The sequence below is a fragment of the Schistocerca americana genome, chromosome 5 (assembly GCF_021461395.2).
Source record: "Schistocerca americana isolate TAMUIC-IGC-003095 chromosome 5, iqSchAmer2.1, whole genome shotgun sequence".
Classification (NCBI taxonomy): Eukaryota; Metazoa; Arthropoda; class Insecta; order Orthoptera; family Acrididae; genus Schistocerca; species Schistocerca americana.
Genome location: NC_060123.1, coordinates 621,225,488 through 621,232,873, shown reverse-complemented (window position 1 = coordinate 621,232,873; position 7,386 = coordinate 621,225,488). Strand labels below are relative to the sequence as shown.

The 7,386-nt window shown below is 40.8% G+C and overlaps 1 long non-coding RNA gene across 1 annotated transcript in view; it reads right to left on the bottom strand.

The window, feature by feature from the left end:
* Positions 1-809: 809 nt before the first annotated feature.
* Positions 810-7,386, bottom strand: part of LOC124615347 — a 48,517-nt gene continuing 41,940 nt past the window's right edge. The window contains exon 3 of the long non-coding RNA XR_006979780.1: positions 810-1,024. This is a non-coding gene — a long non-coding RNA (uncharacterized LOC124615347). The remainder of the gene's footprint in view (positions 1,025-7,386) is intronic.

Below are 7,386 nucleotides of genomic sequence, written 5' to 3'. Positions count from 1 at the left end.
GTAGCGTCTACTGCTATTTTATGTGAATTGTGTGCATCACTAGGAGAAAATGAAAATTTGTTATACTCATATCTGACTTAAATTTTAAGATCCCTTGGGGGTCGACCTACGTTTCCTTGATTAGGTGACCCACAAGTCAGAAATATTACTCATTACACAACTAAATCATGGTTCTCAGTGTGAATGTGTTCTCATTGTTCACAGTGACCAAATACACCCAACTGCTGTTTAGAGTTCAAAAAGATACGTCACAGAATTTCACGTTCAGGTTTTTATTCATATACAAAGTACGATTTAATATTTTTTAAAAGTAAACGTTTCCTTATCTGCATCTTCACGACATAAAAAATTAGAATTTCTGCGCCCTGATGTATGAAATATCAACCTCAGGTCCCTCCCTGCTGAAACCTTTGCTACATTCTTCATTTACAAAATGTTGGTTTGAAAATACTAAAACACAGCAATTCCCCAATAATTAATGGCTTCCAGAAGCAGCGTGGAATAAAAAGCTATTTTTCGGTTAACTATAAATCTTGGCATTTTTGACGTTACAATACCCAGCTGTCATGCTATTCTTATTACTAAGGATAAATAACTCCTCCGTTGGTCAAAGTGCACATTGCGAGCGAAATATCGCACACGCCTGCATTCGACGCGTATTACGGATACTTCAGTGACACTGCTCAACCTCTTCCTCACAGCTACTTTATTCGACACATGTCACGACATAAGATGGTCTCCATACCTAGTTAGCTTAAGAAGAAGAACGTTATATGATTAACGAAAGGACAGTAAAAATAAATCGGCGATAGGGATACAAATGCTGTAATTTATTCTATAACAATTTCAGAAGTTCATCTTAGAGACTTTTAGAAGAGTAACGGACTTATAGCCTTCCACGTGTTGACAAAGCTCGCACACTGATGTGGCTCCAAGCGAACTCCATGTAGGTGGCCCCATCATCATCCAGCCCTCGTTAGATTCTTTAAGGCACTTACGAAGTCCTCAAAGAACGCCAATATACCTGTGGAGGACATAAATACCATTAGTAGGTGCGTAGGAGAAAATTATATCCTATAGGAGCCGTCCTTGAGCTTCGTTGAAACACCAATGAAGTCTGCATGAAAGTTATAATATGAGTGTTGATGTAGAGAAGGTCGTCACGACTCTCAGACTCGAAAATAAGAATGGGCTCGAAAGCAACGTTAGGTACATACACTGACAATAACAGACTGTTACTGAAATACGTTACGAAAGAGATGATTTCGGATGTGGGAAATGATCTATCTTAAATTAAGCTATATGATTAATTGTGCACTGCTCTATATTAATAACGATTATTTTAGGTAGGAAAGAAAACAGTTTAAGCGATTCCTTAGGGAACATGTAGCTTCGACAGTACCTCCAGAGCTTGAGGAAAAGACAGTACGTGGAAATACGGCGAATCATCCAGCAACACTTGCTCTATATATATATATGATGGCCGCAAAGTGATATTCATGATTGTCGTGCTTATCTAAACATAAGTTCTTTATCGTATTTTTACATTTCTTTATTTGTTTCACATTGTGAATACGTTTTAGTGTATTTAATGATCATTATACTAAAGGCTTAACTGTACAAAGAGTTTCCGATTTGCGCTGTCTAGGTCTTACATTTGTTGACATACTGCATTCCTGCTCGAAACTAACTGTGCACATTCGCGCAAATTTTTCATATACTTCTTTCTGTGAATACTCAAGCTACGTTTTGTTTTGTTTTTTTTTATTTCACGCAGGTGAAAATTTGATATCTCAGCGTCTCAGTTAGGAGACACCCCGTGGTGTTACGAATTTCTGTTAGGAACGACTTTTGTGTAACGTTTTGTCTCGGTACGTACGTCTGATGTCACTAAAATCGCTCTCGTAGCGAACTTGACATGTTCTTGCAAGACAAATTTCTTTGATAGCATAAAACATTTAATTCATCTCAAAATATTCCGTCAATTTACGTCCACTGGTGTCCAAAATTAAAGCAACAAATCGCTATTTCCCCATCCCGTTTCTAATTCCAGATATAACCATACAAACTGCCAATAGATATCCGTACGATCGCGTTCTGCACTGAAGATGGCATTCCGGTCAACGGACAACCAAGCCAGTGATGACATCAGGGCATCTATCAAACGGTGTAGTGTTTGACGGATAGTCTCGCGTCGATAATAGCTGTGTAGACACTCACAGAGGGTGCAATATTACACAGAGAATACTCCTACCAGACTCTGTGGTGGAGGCCCACATCAAGAATGAAAGAAGAACAGTCGCAAAATGGTGTGATCCAATGGCTTCACGTGAATCGTATTGTTATTTCTCGGATGTGGCGACGGTTAATAAAGACCGAAACTGTATCCTGAAGACCAGGGCTGGATCGACGACATCTGGCAGCAGAAAGAGAGGACCGTTATTTGGCTGCAAGGGCACAACGGTAGCCCCTTGCACTGCTTGGCAACTGGCTTCTGACCTGGAAGCTTCCGCTGAACGTGTTGTTTCAAGGCAAAAGGTGTACAGAAGGCTTTGGCAGAGTGGTAACTGTCGGAGACTTGCTGTATGTGTACATCTGACGTGTGTTCACAGAAGAGAACGTCCAGAGTGGAGTCAAAATGCGACCTGGACAGTCGAACAGTGGGCCAATGTTATTTTCACAGATGTGTCCCGATATGGTCTGGAGAGTGATTCTTGACGGGTTCTCATCTGGAGGGAATGTGGAAAACAGTTTCTGGACCCAAGCATTGTGGAAAGCGACCGATAGGGAGATGGATCCCTAATGGTGTGGGCAGTGATTATGTTGACCAATAGAACACGTGTTCATGAAACTTTACATGTGAATCGGGAACGTATAACTGCTGTGAGGTATCGTGACGAGATCTTGGGACCTCAAGTGTAGCTGTTGCGAGGTACCGTCGGCACAGAGTTCGTATTGATGGACAACAATGCTCGACCTCCTAGGGCACAGGTGGTTGATGTTTTCTTGGAAAGGGAAGATATTGCATCCATGGCGTGGCCTGTTCACTCTCTCAATTTTAATCACATAGAGCGTGTCTGGGATGCAGTAGGAAGACTAGTTGCATTGTATCAGCATTCATAAACCACTCTCCAAGTCTTGAGAACAGCTCTGCAGGAATAAAGGGCATTATTGCCCCAACATGGAATTGATGACGTCATTCACAGCATGCCCCGTCGTTGTAATGCCTCTGTTAGTGCCACGCCCTACAGTGAGCACATTTGTAGGAATGTGTGTGCAAATCTTTTAAGTTGCAAAAAACGAAGAAGATTTTTGTCTGCTGTTGAAGTTGTTTTCGTTATGCATTCTTTACATTCTTTCTACTTTCGTATCACCTGTTTACACTGTTCTGTGCTAAAATAAATTCAACCTTTCAATATTTTAGTTTATAGCTTTAATTTTGGACAGCAGTGTATCTGGGATAAGCTACACTTAGTTTTTGACTGGAATACCCTTTTTAAATTATGAAGATACTAGGGGTAAGATGCTGGGACCGAAAAGGCTATTGCATGAAAGAGAAGCAATATCTCAGAAGGGAGTGAGACCAGGTTGTAGCCTACCTCCAATGTCATTCAATCTGTACATTGAGCAATCAGCAAAGGAAGCCAAAGAAAATCTTGGAGTATGAATTGAATTCCTAAGAGAAGAAATAGAAACTTTGAGGTTTGCTAATGACACTATAATAATGCCAGAGCGAGCAGAGAACTTGCAAGAGCAGATCAACAGAATGGACAATGTCTCGAAAGGAAGATAAAAGATGAACGTCTAGAAAGCAAAACAAAGATAATGGAATATATTCCAGTTAAATCCGGTAATAAGAAGGGAAGTGGGTTAGGTAACGAGATATTTAAAGTAGAAGGTGAGTTTTGTTATTTGGTAACAAAATAACTGATGATGACAGAAACATAGGGTGTATCAAACGCAGAGTAGCAATGGAAAGGAAAGCGTTTCTGAAGAAGAGAAATTCCTTAACATTAAATGTAGATTTAAGTATTAGGAAGTCTTTTCGGACAGTATTTGAAGCTAGTTTAGGCATGTACGGAAGTGAAACATTCAACGATGAATAGTTTAGACAAGAAGACAGTAGAAATACTGAAGATCATGCACCTAATGAGGAGGTACTGAATAGAACTGGCAGGAAAGGAAGTTTGTGGCACAACCTGACCATAAGAAGTCATCCGTTGATAGGACACATTCTGTGCCATCTGTAAAACACCAACCTAGTTCTTTAAAAATCGTAGAAGGTGACCTAGACATGAATACAGTAGGCAGACTCAAAAGGATATAGACTTCTGTAGCATCATGGAGAGCTACATCTTCCGAATGAAGAGCACAACAGCAACGTATTTATTTTATTTGACCATTAGTGGGAACTATGGGAGTTGCCGTAGGAAGGTGAATAGAGGGTGACTTATGGTGAGGGTTGCAGCACTTCGTTTCAATACTTTGTACTAACGTAATGAGAAATACTTCTTGGACGTCAGTGTGCCCCTTCCTTGGAACTGCAAATAATTATACAGTGGGAACAGAATGACAGAGGAGCAGGAAAGTCGGATATGTGCCCTTCTGGCACAGTTTGCGGTAGTGAAGAAATAACTGGTGTAGTTGAACAATGGCAGTTGCGGCGAGGGGATGGGGGGTACGGTTTGGCTACCGGCAGTCGATAGGGGAGCTGTGAAGAGAAGGACACGGCCTAACTTTTTCTTGTGGCTACAAGCAATGATTTCCAGCTGCCAGGATTGAGGGGAGAGGATCGTCAAGGTGTAGTAGTAGGGTATGTCCATCTCATTCTGCCAGTAAGTAGCAAAATATCACTAACGTTAGAAAGAAGGGTACGGCTGATGAGTGATGGTCATGGCACAATGGCATACCCTCATTTACTGGAGAAATTAGGGGAAGACTATCAGGTCACGAGCATTTTAAAGCCGAGTTCTGCGCTGAATCATTGACAGGCGTTTGAGGGCCTTTTTGTAAGTACTTCATGAAAGACGATCAGGGAGGTGGTAGTGGGTGAGGAAGAGAGCAGCTTGACAAGAGTAAATATAGGATATAAGACGCGTGTGGCGATCTCAACGAGACAGCTTCCCTAACTAATAACACCAAGGTGCATTTACTTTAGTTGTTACAAGGACTTGATGGGCCTCGTCTGTCTCTGCGGCGAGTTAAAATTGAGTTATAAAGGAGCTGATGGCTGACGATCAGATAGACATTTCAGTGTCGTGTGTTGGGACATGGGCTTAGACCAGGTATGTTACGCGCCTTAAAATGCGGACAACAGGATATTCGTGGAGCAAATTGCTGAGTGCACAGAAGGTGGGTAAGGGACAATCACCTGTTTCATGGGTAGGAGGACGAGGTCCTTTTTAAGGATAAAGCATGGCTGTCATAAAAGATGTTTACACTTGGGCAACATGTAATAAATTAACCTCCACTTCTGTATCCGTGCTCAACAAAACAGGGTGAAATGCAAGACACAGGGTACTTATCATTGTAGCAGTTATCGAGTTTTCTTACTGTTCAATTCACAGAATGAGCAGAGCAAGAATGAATGTTTAAATGACTATATATGTTTTAATTAAGCTAATCCAATCCTCTCAGTCCCCTTGGGAGCGATGCACAGAGGGTTCTAGTATTGTCCTAACTTCATCAATTAAATCCCGTTCTTGAGACTTTGTAAACTGGCTTTCGGTCGATAGTCTGCGTCAGTCTACAGTTCCTGCAAGTTCAGATTCTTCAACTTACCTGTAACACTCTCATACTGGTCAAACAAGCCTTTAACCATTCGTGCTGCCGTCCTCTCTATACGATAAGTATTCCCTATTAATTATACATGGCCTCCCAAAAAAACATCGACAAGTTTTAAGTGAAAAACATGAAAAAAATGTCTGGCAAACATGGGCCTTAAAATGCATACCTTACGATCTATGAGCACTCGTTCATCTTCGATACTATGAAACAGATCTCTTCTACTTCAAGAACGCTGCTTTCCGTACTTTGGGAATAGGTAGTAAGGACCATACAAAGAAAAAAAGTTTACCGTAAATATGGGGTCTAAAATGCATGACAATGAATACTTATTCATATTCGCTAATGTGAAACACATGTCTCCTACTGAACAAGTGCTAATGGCTCTAAAGTTAAGCATTAAGAGCGTACACTTACTAGACTTTTTTTTCTTAGTTTGGTGTAAGATACTTGGCCCTAAAGCTTGTAAATGTTTTTTTAGCACACTCTGTAATTTGTACGCGTCTTGTATTTTGCACGTGTCTTGTATTTTATACGAGTCTAACACAGTTGAGCAATATTATAAGGTTGGTTGCATGAGTGATTTTCTGGCCATTTTGTCTGTAGATATATTACATTACCCTATTATTCTGCCAATAAATGGAAGTCTGCCACTTGCTTTATGACTGTTCGATTACATATGTCAACAAAGTGCTACACCCAAGTGTCTGTGTGAGATAACCAATTCTAGCTGAGACTTGATTAAAATGTAGCCATACAATACTATTTTTATCGCACTATATGAAGTGCAACATTTTACACTTTTGAACACTTAAAGGAAGTTGCCAGTATTTGCATCATTACGAAATCGTAGCAAAACTTTACTGAATATTTTTGTAGCTGTTTTTTTTTTTGGACAATACTTTAATATAGATTAGCATTTGCATCATCTGTGAAAAGTCTGAGATTGCTGTTAATATTGTTCGTGAGGTAACTATTTACATCATGACTGTCAAGGGTCCCATCGTACTCACCTGGGGCACACTCGAAGTTACGTCTATATCCGTCGATGACGCTTCACCCAAGAAAACCGGCTGCCTCCTCCCTACCAACTAATACAGTCACAAATTTTGCACGATACCCCAAGCGATTGCTCTTCGCAATAAGCGTAGCTGTCGCACTAAATCAAATGCTTTTCTTAAATCGAGGAATACTGCATCTATATGACTTTCCTAAGCTTTCAGTGACATAAACGCGCTTTGGGTTTCACATGATCGATGTTTTAGATTCAATGCTGGTTTGCAAGCAGAAGGTCATCGTGTTCGAGATACCTCTTTCCGTTTAGACTCAGAATATTTTCTAAAGTTCTTCAACAAACGTTTGTTAGGTACACTGGACGGTAGTTATTGAATCACATCTGCCGGCCGATGGGGCGGAACGGTTCTAGGCGCTTCAGTCTGGAACCGCACTGTGTCTCCGATGAACACTCACCATCGAGGACGATGTACTCAGTCCTATTATTTTAAAAGTCTTCCGCGCATTCACATATCTGGGTGTCCCACCAGTATGTTGAGTCCTTTGCCCACAACCTGAAGTAGGACGCATTGTCGAACACTTTCCTGG